The sequence below is a fragment of the Vicugna pacos genome, chromosome 7, assembly GCF_048564905.1.
Source record: "Vicugna pacos chromosome 7, VicPac4, whole genome shotgun sequence".
NCBI lineage: Eukaryota > Metazoa > Chordata > Mammalia > Artiodactyla > Camelidae > Vicugna > Vicugna pacos.
In genome coordinates this window covers 55,508,229-55,535,868 of record NC_132993.1, presented here as the reverse complement: position 1 = coordinate 55,535,868, position 27,640 = coordinate 55,508,229, and the positions used below count along the sequence as shown (strand labels likewise).

The 27,640-nt window shown below is 36.1% G+C and overlaps 1 protein-coding gene across 1 annotated transcript in view; it reads right to left on the bottom strand.

The window, feature by feature from the left end:
• THSD7A (thrombospondin type 1 domain containing 7A) overlaps positions 1-27,640 on the bottom strand; it is a 353,632-nt gene that overhangs the window by 254,207 nt on the left and 71,785 nt on the right. The window lies entirely within an intron of this gene.

The window sequence follows — 27,640 nt, the reverse complement described above, 5'->3', positions numbered from 1 at the left end:
GTGTTCTAAATAAATAAATGGTGCTTGTAACCTTTAAAAAAGTTCCTCTTCAAACTCACACTTAACTTCATAACATGCTAGTTTTCCTGTTTGATGGCAGCACTTCTCCATGGTGGAATCTTCAACTTTCTACCTACATAACTGAAGTGTGACAGCTATCACGTAACTGACTTCCTGGATATCATGAAAATAGAATGTGTTACAAAAGTCATTATAATTTGCATTGATGGAAATGTAAAAAAAAAAAAAAGGTGTATAAATAGATGGTTGCTTTGCCTCAATGCATCCAATATTGCTTTAAACAGAATTTTAAAATCTTCTTACTTGTTTAGAAGTTGAGTCAGAACAGAGTATAAGATGAACATTTTTAGAATTGTAAGTTATTTCTGAGTTGAAAATTTTATAAGGTTGTATTTGTTTTAACTGGTTACAATTATAGAGATTTACTATTTTAATAATTACTTTCTGAAAACCACAAGGCATATAACGTGCTAAAGATGTGGACTCTTTTACAGGAGGTCTTCTGACTGTAGATCAGGTTAAATGGATACCAATTGTTATAGCAATTTCTGGCAGACTTTCAACACACGGGATAATGAAAGGGAAATCGATTAAATAATGTACTCCCTTTTTCTATAATGGTGCGAAACATAGTAAAGGGCACTCATTTCAAACACAAACTCACCAGGACACTGGAAATGTCTTACAACTTTTGGAAAGTAGTGGATTCTATGTAATTCTATTTTTCCCTACTGAAAAAAAAAATCTACTTAATAAGAAAAAAGATATTCAAGTCTAACATGAAGATTATAAATTCAAATTAACAATTAATACATATCTTGGATTCAGTAGGAAAAATTAACAGTTCATTGTATAACCAAATGGCAGGAACATAAAATGTACTAAAAAGTTATCTTACTGCTAAAACTGTAGCTGAAGTGTTTTCATGTTGTGCCTGTTTACTACATACGGCCTTTCCTGAAAGTAGATGAAAGACTAAATTATCTCTCACAAACATTTCTAAAAATTGTAGTAATTTATTTTAATGTTAATGGCAATTTCATGTCAGGACTGTTGTGCCCTGGATTTCCTGTCTGTGTGCTCTCTCTGCCTTATCTAAGAAAAAGTATTCCCATATTCATGATTGCTTCATAGCCCAGGGAGAAATGAGAGACTTCACCTAGAAGTAATTCCTGTTTCACGTTGGAAAAAATTTGCAATTTTAAAGGCCTGTTTGTATGTAAATGTCTATGCCTAGATTGTATGCATTGTCCTTATTAAACCAATGCAATCTTTAATTGCATTATTAATTCTATAAGAACATGAAAAATAACCTCCCTTTCAGATACTGATTTTTTGAAAATTCTTTTTGTAATTCTCATTATTTTAAAAAACTAGTTTGTATGATTTAAATTAGTGATATTTGCTTTAAAATTTGAACAGGCAATACAATTTCTTAAGGCTCTCGTTGCATGTTTCAACATGTGCACATCACCCAAATTGTTAAAAAACACAATGTGTGGGTTTTTTTCTTTAAGTGGGATGTTGCATAACAAGATAAAACAGACCATGCAAGCAGTATATAGAAAATATATTATCAGGGATTTCATATACAATTCATACAGATTGTTACTATGCATATCTTTCTTCAAAGATGTGTGCAAATCATGTGAAGATTCATAGATAACGAGTTATCTTCCTTCTTAGTTCTATGTAATCCATCTGTTTCATCCTTTGAATTTTCTTAACAGTTTTTCTAAGCCATATAGATCACTACAATTCACCAGAAAGATATTTAAAAATTGAAAATAAAGAAAAATATTTCAAGTTCCATTAAGATCTTTTTCCTTACCTATACTCTACTTGGAAACTGACAGAAACTGATATACAGAAATTGCTGGGGTTTTTTCCTAGTGCAGTACTTTAAAAACTTTAGTATGCAAATCAATCATCTAGGACCTTGTCACAATGCAGATTCTGACTTATTAGGTCTAGGGCAGGAGCTGATATGTAGCATTTCTGACAATCTCCCAGGTGATATTGAGGTGATCCTCAGGCCACATTCTGAGTTGCAAGGTTCTAGGTGACATGCTTATGCTCCTTCTGCCTGCTTCCCAAATACCTACACACCAGACTACATTCCCTAAAGTTGACTCATGTGGTAAGAAGTGGGCTATGGAGGGATCCAACTTCTGAACCAATCAGTACCTGCCTCTCTTCTTCCCCAGGGACGATTTCTTAGGCCAACCTGTTGCCTATACCTTGAACCCTTCAGGTCTCAGCTCTGACTGCAGCCTATGTGTATTTCCTGGGTCTGAGGTCTGTTTCAAGGCTCAGTCTATCTTTCACTTCTACAGAATTTAGCAGTTAAGAGCATGTGTACTCAGTATATTTATGACAACGTAAGTTTTCTATCACTATCACCACAAACAAAGCAGCTTAAAACAATACCCATTTATTTGATCATATTTCAGTAAGCCAGAAGTCCAGTATGGCAGGACCTAGTTTTCTGCTCAGGGGTATCATGAGACTAAAACCAGATGCAGCTAGCCTGGGTGGTTGCCTGTAGGGTCTAGGGAAAAATCCACTACCAGGCTGATTTCGGGTGTTGACAGAATCAAGGTCCTTGCAGGGGCATGACTGTAGTCTCTGTTTTCTTGCTGGCTATCAGTAGGGGTCACTCTCTGGTCTTTTCTAGTCTTTCCATCACCAAAACAGCACCAGACCTCAAGTCCTTTTGTGGTTTGAATCTTTGAGTTCAGCCACCAGCCTGAGAAAATTCTTAAGAGAAAACTCTTAAGGGCTCATGTGATTTTGTCACTTAGGACCACTTGGATAAATCTCCATATCTTAAAGTCAACTGAATTTGAATTTTAATTACATCTGTAAAATCTCGTCACAGCAGTACCCAGATTAGCGTTTGATTGAATAAATAGGATCTGGGAATCGAGGGGAGTCATCCCAAAATTCTGCCTGAGCAAACTAAATAATTCTTTGTGTTTCACTTCCCTCATTTGTAAATGAGGATAATTTGAAACCTATCTCATAAGATCTTTGTGGCAATTAAATACTGTAGTATTTATAAAGCATTTAGAACACTATCATGCTAGGTCTCAATATCTATTAGCTACAATTATTGTTATCAATATTATGGTCAATGAATATTATAGTCAGTGACATCTTTTGCTTTTCCAAACTTATTCTTGCCTCTGGGACTAGTCTAGCTCAGTGTAATTCTCCTTAGCTTCTTTAGAGAGAAACTTACAATCTTGTCCGCTCAGCCCTCTGGAAACTCTCCAAAGAAGAAATTCTATTAAACAAATTTTTGTGGGGACATGCTCAAAGCTGAGTAGATCTGCTCAGGGACAACATGCACAACTCGCCAGCTAGTTTCTTTCTCTAGGCAAGATCAGCTCTCCGAATGGCCCTCACGTTGGTTTCATTCTTCCCAAGTAAGCTAGTGTGTATACTTTTGCACATAATTACTCCAACTTTCTGGCGGTACTCAAACTTTGGTGTCGAAAAGGCTAGAAAACCCTTCCCCAAATTGTGTTAAATTGCTCATTACAGACATAGAAGCACATCTGCAAACTATGAGAAATGGCTTCAAATTCACACACACACACACACACACACACATCTGTGCTTATTATTATTCCTGTTTGCAGTTAAGAAATCTTCAGATCAAAGAGACTTTATTTGAGAATATAATTTATCTTACTAAATAAAATTAATTTCATCTTACCCAATAAGTGGCAGCACCAGGATTGAAACTGTGTCAAGGTAGATTCAATGTCTAGAGCTTTTCCAGCTACTGTACTGCTTCTTTCATCAATCACAATTGAGAAGTTGCTATTCTTTTAGAATTAATATTTGCCATTATCTGCAGGTATCTGTCCTTCTTAAATGTTTACAAGATTTACTACTATGTACTAGCAAAGTGCCTGGCATGCTATCTTATATGAAGTCTGCGTTTAATAAATTTTTCTTCAGAAAATATTAAAATTAGATATACACTGTAGTGTCTGTATTTTGATCTTCTCTTTCCCTTTGATTTCACATACACTTATTATATCTTCCTAATGCTCTAATCAAATGGATGCTGATGGACAACAGGACCTTCTGAAATGTGCAGAACAAATTAGCATGCTTCATATAGCATATCATTTTTGAAAGAGAAGCAAAGCCGGAAGATCAGAGAAACTTCAGTTAAAGGCATCCCCTCTATCTAGCGCAGTAAAAGAAAAAAAATTTCTCACACTGAAACTGGAATTAATTGGGGTATAATTGGCAACAGACACAGACTTACACTGAAAACAAAACATGTTTCAGAATACATTATATTATCACTTAATTAGTGGTATCTTTGAACCATAACCAATATTTACACTAATCCTATACACAGAACAAATATTTAATTGAGAGGAACAAAGCACTGGAAACTCTCATTAGGGTCACTTAATACAAGTAGGGGACAGATAGTTTCTACCTGCAACAAGTTATCTGAACTTTTAACCAAACTTTAAAGCAAAGCTGCAAGCAATGAATCATGGCACACCATTATTCCTAATAACACCAGGATGCCTGAAATCCCAAATCTGCAGCATTTTCAAATTGAACATGAGGATAAAATAAAAAATAACAATATTTTTTAGACATAGTAAGTAACAATAGGTAGATAAAAGCATATCTTGGTATACCTAAGTATGTCCTGCTGCTAACAGAATTACAACTTTTCTTCCCAAATCATGCACAAGATATAATTTTAGTGACTTAGCTTTGTGGGGAATAGGGACACATATGGAATATCTATTTAACAGCAGTATCTCCCTCACTGAATTTCTGTGATGGACAAGAAGAAACAGCAGATGAGTAGAGACCCTTAGGCATCTCAGTGGAATTTGGATCCTTGAAAGGTCATTACAAGACTGGTTCTACCTCTAGCCTTCTACAGTTTTCTCACCCGTCATATCTGTGCCAATGTTGCTTAAATCATTTCAGCTACACTTCTGCCACTTGCACCAAAAAGAATTCCATCTCCATGATCCAATCACCCCAAAGTCACAGCCAGATTAAAAACCAATCCTCATACAAAATTATCAATTCTAGACTACACTTTTTGAAAATGATTTCTTTACCTTCTAGCTGAATTGTTTAACTTTTCCCACCACAAATTTTTTTTCAACTTCATTGGGATCTTGAGCATAATTACTTCTTTGATTTTCTCACATTTTTCCTTATTTACCTTTGACACAGTGCCCTACGATTTCATTAGAGGCCCTGCCAATATCCTAATATCTTTTTATTGTGTGCTTTTTCCATATCTACACTGTAGTTTCCCAGAACTGCTAGAAAAAAAATCTACTCATGAGTCGTATTATTATCATTATAAATTCATGACCATTATCCTCATAAATTCTGCAAATTGTCCCATTTTCTCTAGTCAATTCTGAGACACATGTTTCATCAAAAAAGAATAAGCATTTTAAATATTCTTAAATCAAACTCTCTCCAAATTTACCCCTTAGTTCCAGGATATAAACTTGTCTCATGCTTCAGAGCACAACAGAACACCATTGCATGAGTTTCAACTTTCTGCAACCAAACCTACAAAGCTGCCATTGTATTAAATATTGCCTACTAATTGAGATCCTGGGCTTTGGAGCCTGGCTCCTCTACTTATTAATGGGTGGCATTATGCCTATTAGTTATTGTCTATAGCACTCGGTTCCTTCATCTGCAAAACTAGAATTTAGTAGTCTCTATTTAATTGAATTGTTGCAATGATCAAGTTAAATCATGCATGTAAAGTGCTTAATATGGAGCCTGGCACATGATAAGCTTAAATAAACAAAAACCACGTTGTTGTTGTTAATCATTACTATTATTTTGTGGAAATATTCTCTCTCCCTTAACTTCTGTTTCAATAGACAAGGTTCCTCTCCTATCAAAGGTCAAAGCTTCCACACATCTTTTGAACCCTTACCCATTTCCTTTCACTTTTGTAAATGGTGTTCAGTATCAAGTAGAAGTTGTGGAAGGGCTTCCTAAAGAGCAGTTTTCACAACTCTTTGGAAACATTTCTACCAGTCCTACTCTCTGGAATGGGGTTTGTGATCTGAGGCTAACCTGGGGTCCACGAATTACATGTGAGGCAGGGGTGTGCTGCTTCTCCTCTCTCTCTCCTCCTGGGGAGAAGGTCCAGAGCTTAGAGTATATTCATGGTTTCTGACCAAGAAAAAGTTAAGAAACGATTGCTCTATACCCTCTGAGACCTTCAGGGGCATAATTTGCCATGTAAAGAGGTGGTCTGGGAATTATATTATGGTGCTGCATAAGGAAAATTAAATAATTTAACATGGTTCATTTAAAATAGCAATTCAAAGGACAAACACTGTCAGTGGGTGCTTCACCTAAGAGAAGTTTAATGGCTACACCATATTTGAGATGCTAATCATTAATTGACATTTTAGAACTCAATGACTTAAAAAAATACACCCAAAGTACTATGACTAACTTAAGGAAATGATTAATTCCCAATGCAGAGAGAGGAAGAATAAAAGCACTGTTGGGTTACTACATGCAATTTAAAAGCATTTGTCAATGTTACACTGACAATTTGAGCTAAAATTACCAAGTAACAGGAAATTGACTCCTTGAATCTACAGATAATGTGTACTATGTAAAATTAAAATATCTCATCATGATTTTATTTGCTTAATAAGAGTCATGGAAATAATTAAATATACTAAAAACATGTTTAAGCTACAGAGTTGAGTAAATATCTATATAAACCTATTACAAACTTCAACAATCTAACATAAAAGTGTTTTCAAATTTAAATAAGCCAGGCTTCGGTACATCTTCTATTTCTGAAAGATGATGCAGTGATATTCACTTTGATTCAGTGTTGATTCAATGGTGATTCCAGGAATCCTATTTCCTTTTCAGAGGTGCATGGGACTTTGATTTCCTCTTCACTTCCTTTCAATCAGACTGCTGAACCTAGGCTCAGACTGTATTTCCATTTTCTTTCATCCCTCATCAAAAAGGAGAAGAGGAGATATGCTCTCAAGTAGGGGATTAAGAGATGCAGGATGCTTTTTAACTTTCATATTTTTATTTACTAGGTTTTCTCATAAAATTTGTACTGTATTTTAGGTACATTTCATCTAACTTGGTTTAGTGGGCCAAGGATTCCTTTTTCCATGGGAAAATGTTTTTGGAGTACCAACCCATCACAAAATAATTTCTATAAATGAATCCCTGAGTGTATGAGAGATTATCAAAATATCTAGTTATCTTTCATGATTCAAAAACCTCATCTTCTATAGTCCAATATTATTGTTATTCAGTGTCTCTAAGAACACCTATTCACACATTAAGGCTTCCAGTTGGCCCTTAATATAGACTGAATAAAATGAGTGGCCACATACTATGTTACAACATGTAAATGTACAGAATTATCAATAACGACATTTCTATTATTATAGTCTCCATGCTGTACAAATGATTCAGGTTATACTTTTTACTAATATACTCTGAAGCCACATTGATCTGGTTGTTATAAAATGCCTTAGAATTACTGTAATTTTACACTTGAAAATTGGTCTAAGGTTTGTTACTCCATGTAGATAATATCTAAACGTAGTACTTTCAGCCACCATATTTACATTGAGATGTGCTGCTAAAAAGGTACCACTTTGCAATTTGTACACATATCTCTTTTTGTTATAGTTAGAGCTACATGTACATGGCCCCAGTGTCAACCTCAATGCTATGTTCTTGAATATGAATGCACACCGAACATTTATCAAACTAAGCATTATTTTCATTGGGGTGCAAATGACTATTTCAAAGTAGGGAATGCACATTAAACTTGCAAGTGGGAAAGCACACAATGAGACTTCAGAGGCTACAATTCCTCAGAAAGCAAAGGAAGATGTCATTAACTTGCAAAAATATCCTTTATATTTTGACAGCTACACAATCTACTTTTATTCACAAGGTGTGTCTATTAAGATAGGACATGTGTGCTTCGCTTGTGTTCAGCAGTGTATTAACAGCCACTTAAACCCTGTGAATTTAAATTACTCTTTCTTCATAAAAGCTTCTATCACTTGGGTTTTGAAAACACTCTAAACATTTTTAAAGGATACTATTTAAGAACAAAAATATCAACTGCTTGGCAGGAATTACTTTCTTAAAACAAGAAACATTTATAAACCAGATAAAATGATGCAAAACAGAGGGAATGTGTTCTAATCACTTTTAAAGATTAAGCCCAAGCTTAACAGAAAATCATTAAAATACATTTATCAGAGCCTAAAGAATCAATGACTTATTGGTAAATGAGTGATCAGTCATCTTCTTGTCATTATCTAAACAGAGCAGATACCAAGCAATCCGCTCAGCTCTGATTCAGGGGTTTTCAACCTTGTTCTTTGTACACAAGAAGAGTTTCTGACTGATGTCATTTTCCTTGTTTTCCATATTTTTTTTTTAAGCATGAACTGAAGAGGTAGCCTAAAATGCAGTCTAGAGAAAACTGTCCACAAAACATGAAATGATTTAACCAGTGAACTCAGGGGGGGTCATACTGTGTTTAGGAAATGACAGTCCTTTCGGTCCCTGATGCAAAACAACCACTTTGAAACAGAGCTCCGAATTCTTGTCTCTAGCCATGACATCATCAATCTTTCTGATTCCTTCCGTTACTTTTCTTTGAATTCATGCCTAAGTAGCTGTAAATCACAGTGGAGCCACAGTGGGAAGGTAATCGCAGTGTTTGTCTTTGCAAGAGTTCTTTGCCCTCCTGGTTTGAATACTGCCTCTCTGTTATGGAGCTATTAATTTTTTACAGACCTTCTGTTTACCACCACACCCTGTCTCATATGCCAAGTGTGTTGGCTGTTTGCTGAGCCAGTGTACAGAATTCTGCTGGGTTTAGGAATCATGGAAAACTCTGGCCATTTATTATTAAGGGGAGCCCCAACTGACTTTTGTTTTGCTATTTGTTAGCTAAAATCAATACATTCTATCATTATAATCTCTGCAAAACCTCGGGTGAGTGTGCCCGGCAGGCAAAACCATCAGAGACTAAGATCTTCCCCAGCAGTGGAGAAATCTTATTTTTATTTTTAATTAATATAAAATGCACATCGAAACCAGAGGCTGAAAGACCCAAAGGAATCTGTTCTAAAGGCTTCAGCAGCGTGTGGTAAACTCTCGTTTCCATGTCTGCATCTTTCAATGCTTATTTGATATTCTTTTGAAATTCATTTGGCTTGGGCCAAAATTACTCTTGAAAGTGAGAGAAGTTCATACAAATAAAATATTTTATTCAACATTCTCTTTATGTTTTCTCCTTATTTTTTGCTAAAAGGCTGTCAAAAGTTCGAATATGCATATTTTATCTCCTTCCCTTTCCATGATTTCTTAAACCTAAAAAAATATGCCAATAAATGGGCTAAGAAGATAGCATGCAGCTGAATCAGGTTGAGGAGTGCCAAGGGTTACTTGAATATTCCTTGCAATTTCCCCCACTTCATATTCTTTTTCATTCCGTTTCTCTCACCTGCAAGTGAATTCTAGCTTCTCTACCTAATCACAATTTATTAATCTTTGAAATGCCTGGCTCAAAACCTCGAGTTAAAACTAGTTAAATAGATATTTTATATATTATAGAGATAGTGTAGGGACAATGCTATAATTTAGCACTCAGTGTTAAAACACTTACAATCATTCCTTCAATTAATGTTGAAATATTTATTATAAACTAGTGATACTTCATAATCGTAGGTACCATTAAAACATATTTAGTTTTTAAACAAGCAAATGGATTTAGTTCATGTTTTCCATAGGTTTGACGATATTTCACAGGTTTGAAAAAACAAAATAACCAATAATGAACAGAAACTGTAATATATTTACTGTTTTCAAATATATTTGCTTATTGCCATATTCCACAAAAGAACAACAGCCATGCACAAAACTTCTAATAAAATCAATCAAATAGCAACAACTCGAGACAACAAAGTACAATCAACATAGAACCACATGATCTTTAAAATAAATCACTTAATCTTTCAGGAACTAGGTCTTTTCAGCTTGAGCATGGAGACTTTTGAGTAGATTACCTCTAAATTCCACCTTAGCTCTGAATGTTGTACTATTAACGTTTCACCACTTACTCTAGTCTGGGGATTTATGTTTTCTCTGAATTCAAAGGTTTTGCACCACTCACTCAGCTGGCAGTGTTATATTATGTGTCACCTCTTGCACTCTGGTCTTCTATGCTGCACTCTATTTCCACAATCATTAACAAAGAGTTATCATGGAACTAAGCGTTTTAGAGTACACCCAAGGCTAACCCTTAGGGGTTTAGCTATATGGATGGAGTATTAGTTAACGTGACTGACAGATATCTAGACATTGTATGTGAGCAAATAAAGCATATCAACATAGGAAACATACTGGAAATCTAAGCAATTTATGATTGATGCCATGTGAATGGCTTAGAAATTTATTATAAGGAAAAGTCAGAAAAGGAAAAAAACTGAATAACCTTGATTTATTTTGAATTTCCTATGCACTACACTCTGTATTAAGCCCTGGAAAAATAAAGATAAGTAAGGTAAGATGAGTAAGATAAGACCTCCACTTTCATGGAAATCACTGTACAACTCAAGCTAGTCTATGAAGACAAGGCTGTGGGGTATTTGAACCAGTTATTCAGAATATTTAAGTCTTTGCTTTTTTATAGGCTCTCTGCTTAAACTGCAAAAGTTTGTTGTGAAATGCATCTTTATATTCCCTACAGCACCTTGTACACAGTAGGGACCCCCAATGGATACCTCATAAATGCCTGACTCTCCTAAACACTTGCATTTATACACACAAACGCCCTACTACAGCCAGATCAGCCTAAGATAATAAAAACCTGCTGATATGATTTACACAACACCTGAGTATCAGGTCTGCTGTGCTTTTTGACTTATTAATCTCATGATTTGGCCTGGTAAGTGAGTTATGGACAGCTGAATCACTTATGATTCAGATTTGATTTTATGGCCATAACTCATAACTAGGACAGAGGGAACCAGAAGTCTCTTCCCTACCCATCTTCAACTGATATCTCATTTGGTCTATACTGCTTGACATAATATTTTAAAAAATAGAGTAAGGCCTTTATAGACACATAAGAAGTAGTTCAACTTAGCTTTGATAGTGTTTTATTAAAAACTTGGAAGGAACCAGCAGTGCAAAAATGGTCCTTTATTGATCAACAGTGAAATAAACACTTAGATTTAGAAAGTAAATCATGACTAGGAGGCCACTGAAAGCACAGCAACTTTGTCATTAAAAAAATGTAGTATTTCCTGATAATTAAAGCCTGTCCTCTCTCCATGTGGGATAAAAGCTGAAGGTGCCCTCCTTCTGAACAGGGTCAATGCAATAAGGCTTTCCTACCTGGACACAACTTCATGCAGCCAGGCTTGCTGACTGCTCTCAAAAGGACAAATAAAATACATGTGCTAGCTACAAGCTTCTTAATGCCACTGTATTTAGAAATCTTGTGTATTTCCAGCACTAGTTTAGTTTTACTATCTGACTCTACTGAAAACACAAATAATTGAATAAGCACATTTAGAAAATTGAAGTGTCTACTATACTAATTAAAGCAGTGGTTTCAAAGTTTTAACAAGCATCAAAATCCCATGGAAGCTTATTAGAACACAAATTGCTAGGCTCCCACCTCAGGACTTTCTGACTCAGTGGGTCTGGGATGAGGCCCAGGAATTTGCATTTCTTACAAGTTCCCAGGTAATGTTGAAATTATTGGGTCACAGAACAAGCCTTGAAAACCAGTGCACCAAGTATTAATTAAATACATTTTACACACACACGAAAGAAAGGAAGGAAGGAAGGAAGAAAAGAAAAGAAAACTTTGATACAACTATTGCTCAGTGATTTTTCTAATTTCAAATACATGTACTTCCTGTAACTCACATTTCTTTCAGATGATTTGGGCAATCTGAATTAGATTCCTAGTAATTCTGATTTTGTTCCATTGACTCATCAAGGCTAAGTCTCAAAGATGAAATTCAGCAAGGGATAGTGTAAGTTTTCATCTACAAAATATATAGCAAAAATTTAACCTGAAGTTCCAAGGGAGTAGAGGCCAGACTTATCTGAGGGTAGCCATAAAATCCAGGATAGATATTCCCTGCTGAATTCTTGCATGCAGAATTAAATAGTATTTCTTGAGTTCTATTGCAGAGAGAATCTGTATGCTGACCCACTTCTCAAGAAACCATGATTTCTCTGAGGAGGATAAGTGCTTTATTACATCACCCAAGATGCCAAAAGATATGTTTGCATTGTTAAATTTCTATTTGTTACAAGCCCCTATTTACAGACTATCACCTACTTTAGATCATCACAGTATTATGGAGGTTGTGTCAAAAATGGGAACACAGGACCATGTATAGCTGAATATGAGTAAGTTTTAGGATCTAACTGCCTCATATTTGCTATTTGAGTAATTGTGACTGTTACTTTATTTGACAGTACACTTATCAAATGGTTTGAAGAGAGCAAATAAGATGTATTAAGTGGTTTCAAGATGTAGTTATTATATACTCTGTGTATTAGACATTAAACAGTCTGCAGTTTACGTCCTTTGTAGAAAAAGCTTCAGGAATATTCCTAATATTGTCTTATACATTTCCCAAGGACTGCTAAAGAGTCTTAGAAAGTTGAAGAACTATAAATCAATCAGATAAACAAATGAACACACAGACAAGAACTGTAACAGGGAAAAACAAATCTGACTCTGTACTGGGTCTGTTTCTTTAACTGTTGTATTCTATTGCTTTGGCTATAAGTTAATCACTAAAGGAATACTGCCTGTAAGCTTAAATTACACATAATGGCCCATCTCCGGGAACCCTGCCTTCCAGACAATGAGTATTAAGCTAAAATACCCTTGTATAGGTCACAGGAAACATCCTGACCAGGCCTACCTGCGACTGACTGCAGGAAAGAAGAAATCCCCTCCAGAGGCTGACCGGAACCAGGAAATGTTTGACTTTACTCCCTTTCTCCTTTTATTATAAAAGAAGCATGAATTCCAACTCAGGCAAAAGGGTTCTTTGGGATACTAGTCTACCATCTTTTTGGTCTGCTGATTTTCCGAATAAAGTTGCTATTTTTTTGCCCCAATAACTTGTCCCTTGATTTACTGGCCTGCTGTGTGGCAAGTAGAAGGAACCTGGAATTGGTAATAGAACTTTTAATAATTTTCTGCCTCAGTCATTTACAATCATGGATTTTGCCCTCCATTCCATGTGTTATGAATGAGGGATTTTACAGAAGGGCAGAAAGTGCCTACTCTTGTACTACAGAGCCCGGAATTCAAATCTGAGAACTATTGATAAGCTGTGTCGATGCCTCCAGGTGACCGTGACATTCCTGGAACCAAGTGAAGGTTTTGAAATACCACTTCAATCTTAAATGACACTTATTTGCTAATAACACCAAATAATCTCTCTATTCCTGTTTCTTTTCCTTTGTATATAAATTCACATTTGCACTTTCATGTTTTAACATCCTCAATTTCCTCATCAGGCAAATGGCATTCTAATTAGCTACCAGATGAGACTGTTACTAGGATTATGTGAAATAATAAATGTGAAGCTGTAAGACACAGCACAATGCAGGTACTAAACATGGTAATTTTGTTAAGGAAAAAAAAAAGTACTAGCTGGTTCTATCCCAATGGGAATTCACAGACGTCTGTGACTCCAGTGACAATAGGTAACTCAGCTGTGCTCCAATGTCATCCTCTGGGTAATCACTCTGAACAAGAGAAATGTGGTCAAAGGCCAATTAATATGTGACTATCCCAGTTGAGATAAGAACTGGTTATTTACCATCTTTGTATTCACATCAACAAAAGCCTTAGGACTATCTTTCAGGTGCTCACTTACTAGAATTTTTCTTTTTGTCCCCAGAAAGAAAGAAAGAAAAATGCTCAGCTGAAACCTTCTGCCCAGTTAACACATGAAGAGAAATGTTCAAAAGAAACCCTCTTGCAAGAAACTACATAATATGAATAGAGAAAACTACAGAACTTATGTCTAAGGTGTATGTTTCCAGATTATCTTGCAGCTGTTTACTGGGGCTGGTACAAATGGTGAATTTACCCAAAGAGAATGATGACAGCATCCTACAAAATGACAGGTCTGTTTACTACCCTGCATTCCTGGTTGATGGGCTGATCCTATGTAGTAAACACTAATATTATTGTCCACAGTCTGCTACAGTAGCTAAAGATGAATCATTACTGGTCTGTGCTTACAAACCACAGATAACTAATCATAAACTAGTGAAAGGAACTCTTTCCTCTCATCACATAAAATATCATTTTGCCTTGGAGTTTACAGATATCACCTAACCTTTACTGAAATCATTTACCTCTGGAAAAGGTCAACATTTTGACATAGCACAAACATAAACATCAATCTAGCTGCTAGATTTTAGGAATTCCCCTCACTTTCAAGTATCAGTAGTCATTTTCATTTCCTATGGGCACATCTACTGGCCAAATCTCAGGTACCCATGACCCAGAGGAACTGGACACCCCAATGGCCCAAGCACAGTGTCAGAACTGCTGCCACAAACTTAGACTCTGCATTTACTTACTTACAAATGTCTTCCCTTTAATCCTAACGTTAAATCTCATGTCCAAATACCAGGTAATAAATAAGTGGCTGACTGTAAGTTATTACAAGAATCAAACTTTTTTGTTTCCCATTTAGAAATCATCAATTTCCTAACAAGTTTTCTTAAACTGTAAGTCAAGGCAAAGGGCATAATTCATAACAGAGCAGGCAGTAATCCTACAGCTAGATGAACTTAAAAGTCCCTCCCAAGGTGAACATTCTAGCCAGGAATGTGTCAAGTTTCTCCTTCCTTTGAACTTTCAGAGCATTACATCTCTACTTGCCTCTGATCAATTATTCATCTGTGTGTGTCCATGCATATGTAAAGAGCAACTGAGTGAATAGATAATCTTCTTAACTCTTCCAAACACAGGATGGCTCAGTGATGAACACAGTTCTACACAGTACACTGCTGAATCAGTTTAGCAGCTGGCTGAACTCATGAGAAACTCAGCTTCTGAGACTGTGGCATCTCGTGTCTCACTTCGATTCCTCAAAAGAGGGAAGGACTAAGAAACTACAAAATAGGCCAAAAAAAAAAAAAAAAGGTGATCTCACTTTACAAGGTTCCAGTTTATGCTTACAATCCTTTCCCCTCTAAATGCCTCTTTCAGCTTGGCTAAGACATGCCACATTACAGTGATGAGTCACAGTTAAAAAAAAAAAAATGAATTGATTGCTCATCTCTTTGTCATAAATAAGGCTCTCTGATCATTCATGCTTTAAGAGAGAAATCTGAATTTACTGTTTTACTGTCACTGGATTCACTGAATTTACTGTCATTCTGCCCCCTCAGCAGATTACTCATGTGGGTCTAGAGAAGTATACGGAGAATACAGTGAAATTTCTGGACAGAGTAATTGACAGAAGCATATTAATATGTATCAGAAAACTATCTTAAGCATGCGTTATATGTGAGATTCTAACTTTTTTTAAGAATTAAGAAAAAATATATGTCAACCTATATTACAGAGGTTAAATGATCATTATTTCTCAGTCTAGTGGCAAATTCAACAGGTACACTGAAGCCAGATGTTTCCAAGTCACAAACTTTATAATTCTTATCAGACGGTTCTGAATGCTTAACATGACTCAGATTTTTTTTCAGTGGAATGCTGGTTAACAGTCTTTTTTCAAATGGTGGCAACCAATGGGTGGATCGAGGCCAGCCCTTTTAAAAAGTGAATGGAACAGAATAGAGTAGAAAATAATAAATTAGGAAAGAAAGGCAAAAATCAGAGTGCATCACATCTAACAAGGGTCACAATTTCAAAAGTATTTTTTAATGAGGGTCACAGTAAAAAAAAAAAGTTTGGAAATTACTAATGTAATAAATCCCGCAGTATTGAAATCTTCCAATGTGTTAATAAAATAACAATATTAAACAATAAAATAACAATATTTTAAAGTGTGTGCACTATGCCAGGTACACTCACAGTGATTTACATGTATTTTCTCAATTAGCCCTCCGATTAACCCTGTGAAGTGGGTATTTTTATCTTCCACTATATACAGCTTGAGCTACTGGGTCATTTATCAGAGGTTTCTGTAGTAACATTTTGACTGAATTAGTGTCAAGTAACGCCATGTTTTTGTAAGTAAATAAGTGGTTATGACTCTTCACCTATTAGAATACACCAGTGGTAGAATTAAAGACACCTCTTCCACCCTCCACCCTTGTTTTCTTTCTTTCTTTTTTTTTTTTTTTAGCAAACACATGGAAGCATTTTCCTAGTTTAAGAAAAATGCCACAGAAAAAAGCAGTTTGTTCAGAATTATGGTTTAACCATGGGAACATCTGGAGCCAATAGATAACATTTAACTAAATTTGCCAGAAAACAGTGTGTACAGGGCACTCTGTGTCATTATTCTCTCTCCTCGATGCCACGATTGATTGTTTAGTGTGGCCATTGCAAGAAGCACATCCAGGTTAGTGGAGCAAATCCAGAAGGTGACCCAGGCAAGCACACTACTCTCATTTTCCCTCATAGGAGGCCGTGCAAGTCCAGCCAAGTGGCGCCTATGGTTCGCTCACTCTTTATAGCAAAGGAGAATGAGGTGGAATAACTTGCCTCTTCCAGGTCAATTCAAGGTGGGTCAGAAACTGGATGTACTATTGTTCAAGAAAAAACTGTATGAAAGAAGTGGATAGTTTTACTGAAGTTATGCAATTTAAATACTGTGTGGAGCAATCACACCACTTTCTTTTGAAAGCAAAGAAAGCCCTTCTTACAGTACAGTGAAGCCTCATTTGTGAAGAAGTGCAAACTCCTAGTGTATGCAACAAGGGCAATTCTAAAAGGACACTCCAAAGCAAAACAGAATCAGTTTAGCATCTGCTGATTAAATAGTTTATTAGTAATTTTAACAGAAGGAGAAAAAAAGCCATGTTGACTGCTTAAAAGTGATTCTTAAGGTCTCTATTTCTAAATGGCTTTTATTTAGCTTAATTAACTGGTGAAGAGTGACTAAACTAGTCGGAAATACACCTGTATGAAACAAAACTCACGTGCACACAACCTGCTGTCAAGATTTTCTCCCTGTTTCTCATAGTAAAATTTTGATTTGAGAATTGTTATGTCATATTACAGTCTCTTGTTAAAACACAGATTGCCATTTAATTTTTAGAAGTTATTACTTCGCTGCTTACCCAAGTTACAGTGTTATTTGAATCGGAGATGTGTGGATTTCAATTTCTGCAGAAGCCCAGGACTTCCATTCTTATTTAAGTGGCCATAAAATAGCACAGGTGCTCTACAGGGTCTAATTCACCTCCTGTTTCCTCATCCCTGAACCCACCAGAGTGAAGAAAAACAGTAACTGACGGACACTTTCTAACATGAAAGCCATTTTGTAAATATGAAATGCAAATCAAATTTGTTCTGAAACTATATGAAAAGAGCAACATTTCCATTATGGTAAGAAAGAGAAAACTTGGGGAAACCCATGCACCCCAGAATGGCTGAAGTGGAGTTACTAAGATTCTAGAAAGAGGAGAGCCCATGAGGATGTAATAATGGTGTCAGCGACGGACACAGAGGCACATGTCTGCCTACTGGGCCCCCAGAGCAGCAGACCAAGCTAACATCAACGCTGCTTCATAGCTCCTTCCAGGCGTACCTCCTGCCTTTCCAATATCTTCCCCAAATTCCTGCCTAGGTGTCATGCTCTTCTACATGCAGGAATTTACACCTGTAGTTCACTCCTCCTACAACACCCTTCCTCAAACTTTCTTCTTGAATGCTCTGTGACTCTTCCAGTCTCAAAGTGCCCCATCTAACTCGCCTCTCCACTGAGCATGCAGTAGATGATAATGAGGAAGCAGGGCTTAAGAGGTAAACAAGAAATTACAATACAAGGTTTCAAGGAGGAAGATGTGGATATACAGCATGCTATGGGGAACAACACAAAAGTGGCTAATGCTGCCTTCCTGCTCCTACAGACATCTACACTCACTTACGCCACACTTTCCTGCTCTCCTGGCTTTTCTCCTCCAGTCCTTGGTTTCTGGGCTTTGGGATCCTGGAACTCAAGTGTCACCCTGTAATACTTCTATCACTTAGTTCTTCAACAAAAAACCACATAATCCAATAGATTACTCAGTAGGTATTTTCTAATTCATTATATGCCTCATATTATTCAATTCTCCTTTTTCTTATTACCACTAGTCATATACAAGCATATAGCACTGTTTGCCTATAACATTCTCCAAATTGATTTTTAAATCTCTGATGGTTAATTTTATGCATCAACTTGACTGGGCCGTGAGGTGCTCTGGGTGAACGTTATTTCTGGGTATGAATGTAAGGGTATTTCAAGATGAGATTAGCACTTGAATTGGAGGACTCGGTGAAGCAGACTGCCCTCTCCAATGTGGGTGGGCGTTATTCAATCTGTTGAGGGCCTGAATAGAACCAAGAGCAGTGGAAGGGAGGTTTGCTCCCTCCCGGCCCACACGCTGAGCTGATTCATCAGTCCAGCCCTGCCCCTGTACTGAAATTTACACCATCCCTGGTTCTCAGGCCTTCAGACTCAACTGGAATTCACACCACTGGCTTTCCTGGGTCTTCAGTTTGCAGGTGGCAAGCCATGGGACTTCCCTGCCTTCATAATCATATGAGTGGCTGTTGGTTCTGTTTCTCTGCACAACCCTGACTAATACTACATCTCACTTTTTCCCTCATCCCAATCCATCTTATGTACACAGCTGCCTTATTTGTCTTTCTAAAGGAAAACACTTACCATATTGCTCTTATAATAATGATAATAACAATAATAATAATATATATACAAACATAAAACACACAAACCCAAAACCCAGAAAGCAAACAAAGACACAGAAAACTTCAGCAGCAATGAAGAACCTTCATGAATTGAAATCGCCTTTCTCACCTTACATTCTACTGCTCTTATCATGAACTCTTCAAATCTCTTCCTTGCAAAAATAGCACACTTCCCCATAGCCACCATAATTTTTCTTATAAATGAAAGAAAGAGAGTAGAAGCTAACTCTTAACTAAACACTGATCATTTCCAAGGGTAATGTTAACTATCCAAACATAGTCAGATCTAAGTTTGACTTGATTCAAAAGGTCTGATTGTAGGAACACTATGAAAGCAGTAAAGGTGATGTCTCTTAGCCAGATGTAGGTGTGTCAAAGGGGGCCTATATTCTAGCCTGTCTTCTAAATATCCACATTCACCAGGACTCTCCCTCAGGGCATCTGTGTTACTTGTATTCTTGAGGAACCTCCTTCCTCTTGTTAGTAAGCCTTTATTTCTCTATCCTCCAGCTTCCACGTGGAGGGACTTCTACTGTATCAGCATTCCTGCCTCTTCTCACCACTCCTAACACCATTCTGCTCCTCATTTATTCCCCTCCTTGGAAAGAAGACAATTTAAGCAAAGGAGCTATGTAATGCTTGCACAACCCTTATCTCTTACTCTTTCTTGGAACCAACTTTGCAGTAGGATGGAAAATTCTGATCTGTTCTCTAATATTTGTCTTGCCTCTATGGAGAAGTCTATCTACTGTCCACGAGTGAGTGTTACGAGAAGGCCATGTCTGTCTAATTCCACAGCAGAGTATCAGGAAGCCCACTATCACAGTACTTCCCTTCATCCACAAAGCTGTTACTTCCATCTCCATCTGTCTGACCCTTGTCTCTTATTTGGTTCCAAATTAAAAAGTGGATGTAAAGTATCACTGGTCTCCTAGCCATCCCAAATTCCCATGTCTTCAGCAATTTTGTGTCTATGGTCACAGATACGTATTTCCATATGGTTCCAATGGTATTTATTTCGTGGAAGGCTTACAGAGTACCTTTCAGATAATTCCTTCCAGAATCTTTGCCCATCTGCACCTCACAGAACCCAAAGTTTCTCTCTATGAAATTCAAGACAACTATTCTTCTCAAGACCTTATTCTCTATGTGTTGTCAAAGATTTTGACAATATATCTGCAATCATTATGGAAATAATTTCCATAAGAGGAAATGTAATTTTTTGGACCAGAGCCTAAACATAAGTTTGTAAAGAGCACTCTGGAGAGTTCCTGTATTTGAAAGTACTTTAATTTTCTTTGATGTGCAGCACAGCAAATGCAAAATTATGCAAGGATTAGCAAGCTCATATTTTGCAACACAATCTGTATGTCTCTTTGTATAAAGGCTTTTTGGATCACAGGAAGGCTCTAAATAACTTTATATATTTAAACTTTATTCCTTCCATCAAATTGCCTAACCTAGCTGAATACATGTGTATATACAATTTGAACTATGGTTGTTTTGTTTACTATGTCTAATCTGATAATTCATAATATTCTCATATTTTATGTTGACCTAATAAGATACTTACAGTTTGAATACTAGCACATTCTATAGTTTTTATGAATAATTTAAAAGATTGTGTTGTGTGGAACTAGCTGCTAGTACATTAGAGCCAGGGTCCACCAGTAAATAACGTGTACACCTGTGACAACTATCTACATTCTTTTTCTTTAAAACATCAATCTGTGCCTAAATTGCTCTAGTCAATAGCTCCTAATATAGTATTAGTCTACTGAATGCATTTGTTGAGGATAAGGAATTGACCAAAGAATTAACTGATAAGAAATCTTCACATAATCCACAATTCCTTTAAAGAGTAATTTATAGAGCTCCAAAGCAGATTAAAAAATAAACAAAACAAAACAATACAATTTAACTGGGAGACATATTCTGATCCTGCCTTTGTTCAAATAATTTAAGACCAAGTACAGGCTGGGCATTTTGTTGCAAACTTCCTTTTTTGTCTCAACAGGTTTTAAACATAGCTACCAATCTTAAAATAGAAAAATTATGAAAAGGAAAAAGGAAGTCAAAGAAAGCATCAGATAAATTTATTACCTTACATTCACTGAGGAATTGTATACCTGCTATTTAAAAACAAAAAAAGAAACAGATCTTATATTTTCATACAAACATAGTATCTTTGTACGAGTGCATGTGTGTTCTTCCTGAAGTCCATATAAGGCCAAGTGTCATAACTTTCATCCCCCAGAAAAAGTAAGCCTTTTGGTTACATATATAAAACCTAGATTAGCAAAATCTCTCTAACTCCTTCAGTGTCTTCTTTTCTAGGTTGCTTCCATCTTCCTGCCTTAGTTGAAACCAGGCTTTTCATTGTCAAGCCCACGTTCTGCAATGTGCTTTCTATGTAAGAATGATCCCTGTTATTTTTTGCATTCCATCCCTGCTTTCTTGGGGATCTAGGTTTTTAATTATCACCCTTGCCCTATCCTTAATCTTCACCTATTGGCTCATTTCCATCAGCCTTTAAATATGCTCAAGATTCTCCGAATTTAATGAAGAAAGGCAAAACAATGACACTCTCCCTTAATCCCACGTTGTGTTTCAGTTTCTGCCTTTCTCTAAACTACTTCTTGTAGCTTAATTCATGCAAAGTTGTTATTTCCATTTTCTCCCTCCTCAGTCAATAAGCAACCTACCACCAACTAGTTCTCACTGCCATCACTCCTGAATCTGCTAGCATCATCCCAGACACCTCTACTGATAAATCCAATGGCTACTCCTGAGTCCTTATTTACTTGGATGCTCAGCAGCATTTGACATTCTTAATAACTTTCTCCTCTTTAGACGTATTTTCCCTTGTGTTTCAGATTCTTATAGTTTTGGTTTACCACCCTCGACTGCTCCTTCTTCCTCCCCTTTGCAAGGTCCTTCTCCTCCACTTATCCCCTAACTGATGGTACTCCTTAGGGCCTCCTCCATCCTGTTCTGTATCCCCTTGAGTGATGACATCTCATCTCATGCCTTCAATTACCAAGCACATGCTTATGAATAGAAATCTTTTTCTCAAGGCAAGACATCTATCGTAGGCTTCTGACTAATAAATGAAACTGTCAGAAAACTCCACTTTCTACTTATATAATTAACATGTACAACAACAACAACAACAAAAAACCCCCAAAAACTAATGTTATCCCCCAAATCTGTTTTCCCTCCTATAGTCCAAAACATTCCTGAATTAGGCCACATTTCAATCCCCACTGCACTCGCTGGAAGCAGCCATGGGCATCTCTTACCTGGAATACTGATTGAGCCTGCGAACTCTTCCTTACACCTAATCCTCCTCCTCTTTTAATTCATTCTCCAAGTTAAAGCCCCAGGGATCTTTCTAAACTGGAAAACTCATTTTTGCATTTTTATTTTAAACCCTTCAATGGTTTCCCCCCATGATCTTTGGTAAAATGCAAAATTCATACGCTACTCCAAGCCTCCCGATGTCTCGCTCCACTGTCTCTCTTCAACTTCATTTGAAGCCTCTCTTTTGCTCTCTCTGAGCCATACAAACTGAATTCGTATTATCTTTTGTCCCTATGGTCCTTTAATTTGCTCTTTTCTGCTTCAAAACTGTCCCTCACTTTGCCTGCTTAGTTTGTACTCTTATTTTCACTCATGGCCTAAACTTCATTTTGTCCCAGAAAGCCTTACTTGTCCTTCACAACCCAGTCAGTCTTTTCCTCGAGGGTACCACGGCACTATATGCTCTCATCATACCATCAATGTTTATTTACACCTTTTTTCCCCCCTATTTTGTTTGTCTTCTTAGGTGAACTGTAAATTCACTGAAGTCAGATAACATGCCTATCTTCATAGATTTTCTTCACAACTCTTACTTCGTACACAACAAAAATTTAATAAACATTTTTTGACAAAACTGTGTGAAGTGGTAATACTTTCTGTGTGTGTATGTATATACCTTAAATAAGAACAAATTTATATTCTATATACATTAATGAAAGGTCTTTGAGCTACAAGGGATTCAAGACATAATCTAGTTCAACATTCTCAACATTTAAAATATGGAAGATTTGATGCAGAAAAGGTCAGTAATTTGCCCAAGGTTACAGAATTAATTTGTTTCTTACTAATTTACATTTCCAAGTAGTATACCTCTCTCCCCTTGTTTCCTTTATTTCTTGATGTCAGCCATTTAGATGTGTGTGTGAATTTTTTTTTAACCCTAAGACTGAGAACTTGAAGCTGCTGTTCATTTGTTATTTAGATACACAATCTGAATTTAAAATACTGGCCCAGAGGAATAAATGTATGTCTTTAAAATATTTTATGTATGCCAAACCTCCCTTTTAATATCCATCTAATTATTGTTTTTTATTACCTCTCTAAAACATCCTGGTAACATTTTTGATTATGTACAAAACAAATACAGCAATGAAACTGTGTATTTTCCTACTTTGTGAACTATCTTCTTGAAATTCATTCATTCTTTCCTTCAACAAATATTTCTCATTGCCTACTAGGTTTCAGGCACTGTTCAAAGTACACTGCAAATGGCAATGAAGGAAAGTAAAAAGTCCCTAAACGATACAGAGTTTGCACTCCACTTGAGACAAGAAAATAAACCAATAAATAAGTAAGTTAAATGGTATGCTAGATAGTAATAAGTACTAAGAAGACACATAAAGCAGAGAAGACAAATTGGAAATCTTACTATTGTTTGTATGTTGGCTGGTTGATTAGTTTTGCAGTTTTATTTGGAGCTATGACCAACGGTTCTCATTTGAGTGACGATGAAGGAAGATAAGAGAACTGGCCACGTATCTATGTGGGAAAAGAGCATTTCAGCAGACAGAAGAGCAAGTTCAAAGGATCTGAGGTATAAGCATGACCAGTGTGTTTTGATCATTACAAGAAGGTCAGCAGGGCTGGAGCAGAATAAGGAAGGAGAAGATTAGTAGAATATAAGGTCAGATATAGGGCAGACTATACAGGGCATTAAAGGACAAGATAAGGACTTTGGATTTTACTCTGAGTGAAGTGGAAAGCTCTCGGAGGGTTGTGTGCACTCTAGGGGCTGAACTAGGAACAGACCCAAAAGTAGCGAGGGTAGAATCAGAAAAACTAGTTAGGAAGCTATTCAAAAAATCCAGGCCAGAGATGATGGTGGCTTGAATCAAAGTAACAGGAGTGAAATTGGTCATAAATTGTGGGATTGGGCTATATTCTGAAAATTGAACCCATATATCTTGCTAATGGGTTAAATGTGGAATATGAGTGTGAGAGATGGGTCATGGATGACACCAAGGTTTTTGCCTAACTACATAGAATAGACGTGCCATTTAAATTTGCTATTATTCAGAATAATAGATTAAATACTGTTGTGGAGCCTAACTATAATAATTTCTAGTAGAGAATCCAATATAGTGCAAAGTCTTTCTGCAGTCAAACCAGGGTAGCTTCATTTCTGGCACATGCAGCAGAAGCATCTCTTCACTAAACATTTTCAAGGAACTCCTCTGATCTAACTCTGCAGTATTGACAGCAGAGTGCTATACTGATTTTATTGTCTACAATGGGTCATATCGAATATTATTGTGGATCAAAACCTAGACAACAATTTAATCAAGGAAAAATAAAATAAGTGTTTATAATATACATATATATACCTATATGTGTGTGTGTGTATATATTTCCCCACTATAACAGCGTATTATTTAAGCCTAAATTTTGATATTTTGATATTTGATGGATTAAAAGTGGCTTTCAACTTATTTTCCACCTATGGACATTAAAGGATGCTGAGTTTTTAAAAGCAAAAATAATTTTGTTACAGAAAAATAGTTTTTATTTTAAGACCACCATCATATATATCTAAATATCCAAATCAGGGCATGAACACAAGGACATACATATGCAGAAGTACGTGTAACAGTTAAAAACCACTGGTCAGGCCTGCTGTGTAAGCTGTGAGTGCACCAATCAAAAAAGTCAATGTTGAGAAGGTTCTCGCAGATCAATCAGGGAAACACATTTTTAAAAGTTTCTAAATACATTTTAGTGTAAGACCTATGAAAAGGACAATGTATAAACTAAAGAAACTCCTCAAAATTAAGAGCAAAGAAATAGCAGAAAAGTCATTTCATTGATCAACAGTTTTGGAGGTAAAATTTAAAATTCTACTCAAACCTGATTTACTGAAAAATAATGTTTTTAATTTTGAGTTTTAATGTCAATCCTCTGCATTTTTATAACAAAGGCTGAAGTGTAAGCATGTAGAATCATTACTTAAAAATAAATCCTACTTTCTAATTCCCAGGGATGCTTGGTAACAATTCTTAACTTGATTACACATGTAATGAAATAGGATTAACAGGATTAACTTTATAATCTTAAACCTGAGATGTTCTTTCCAGAAACTGAGCTTGCTTAAGCACTGAACACAGTTTCTATGATAAACATGGGTACCAAACATTTTCAGATATATTATTTTTTGTAGTATTCTTGTTGCTAAAAGACTTTTAGCTTGTTTAGCTTTGAGTTGCAGTGGATTTGCTAAGATTCATTACTTTTTCATTCTGTAATTTTACATTAGTTTAGAATCCAGATTGGAAAGTGAATGGTCAATAGGGCCATATAAAAATGGAAAATTATTTTGTATTTTTATGATTGAATTTTATGTAGTTAATTAGCTTTTAAAATAAACTACTTCATTCATTTGAAATAGGCCTTTATTTGTGTATGTTGTGATGTTCATGTTATTTTTCCACATTTCTATATGTGCATGAAACAGATGTGAATATTCATATTTTATCTGCTTTCACATCTAAAAGTATTTGTGTGACTTTTAGTGCAACCTCTTGCTTTCTCTGAGCTTTAATTATCAAGAGTGCTAGGTTTAGAGTCATAATTTGGTTCAAATTGTAGGTTCAATAATTATTTGTTAGGAGTCCTTAATGAATTATTTTACCCTCTTAGTCTCTGTTTTTCATCTATGAAAGAGATAATAATAATTTAACAGCATTGCAATATTAAATTTTACAGTATAGTATAAATATATTTAAAGTGACATAAGCGACATAAACATCTTAATGTTTCAACAGAAATAATTTCAATTAGAAACACTAATTTGAATTTTTTTTCACTGTGGTTATCACACTGTGGTTTGATCACACTTTAACATTACTTAGAAAAAAATGTGCTTTATAGAAGAACACGATGATGTGAAGCATTTTCCCTAAGAACTAGGGTAAAATAGAATTTAATGTAATTACTGCCAAATGTCCTCCATCTTTTGGCAAAGTTGTGCAGTCTTTAACGACACAGTCCATTTTGGCAGCTGGAACCAGAGTTCAAAAGGGAAATGTGAATAAAATATCATATTTTATATTTCTAATATAAAAGGAACCTTTCTATTAATAATTTGACAATGACAATCCATCACACCTCACCTCATCTAAAGCCTCTGCCACACATCATAGTTTTAGGTCTTAGAAGTAATGATTAGGTGCAGCTGTAAAACACAATGATTCAAAATGAAAGGTTCATTAGTCACATAATAGGAGCAGCACCAAAGATTTGCACAGTGAAATCTGGGATTTCCCTTTTGTCTACTTTTTGGTACTCAATCTGTTTTGGCCTGAGGTCTGCATGCAGACAGATGCCCAGAATTGATTTTTTGCACCCTAATGATTCCCTTTCCCCTCTTTGCATTAAATTGATTGAGGTGGACAATGACTGTGCTGATATTCTAAATGGATTGTGGACTCCCTCATGGCATACCTAAGTCAAGGAGAAATACAATTTGGACTGATATTTTTTCCACAATGGCTATTTTATCTGTGAGTACCAGATGAATTCTGACCAGTGTCTGAGTAGTGCTGAAATTAACTTATTTTTTTCCTGTTATATCGTCTTTCATATTCTGAAGAAATAACACTGACTAGGGGATCGTAAAACATAAATACCTCGTGTCTAGTGGGTCTCATGTTTTTTAGACTACTTTTTCAGTCATCTAAGAATAATCCCAGTCTCTCTCATAATGAAAACCAGAGGTTTGAGACATAGCTCTTGACAAGGCTGCTGGAGTTCTGACACGAGCTACACAATATACCAACCACTGGCTGCAAGACAGGGGTTCCGGGGCTCCCTTCAGAGGCATCCAAATTACTTTTGGACTTAATCTTGAGACCCCAGTGCTGGTATTACATTACATTAGAGGTAATGTGTTTCTAATGAAAATGTTGGCTGCAATTGACTATACAGACTCTGCCATCGTACCAGGAACCCAGCAGGCAATGGATATGTCTTTCTAAAGGTGAGTCACTGAGATTGTTACTAATATTACCAGATATTCATTATCAACTCTCTTGAACTCCTTATTCATTCCTTTCCCACCATCTCCCTGCCTTTCCTCCTTTTACTGGCTGTCTTCTTTTTGAGACCATCATAGTTTCACTCTACCTGCAGCAATCCTCCTTCCTGTTCTCCTCCACCCCAGCAAGAGAGTGTGGAATCTCAAAATGACAATACCCATAATAGGGGTGAAAAATTCAAAATAATGATCCAATGGCAGAATAAAATAATAAATGTATCATCTCTAGAAACACC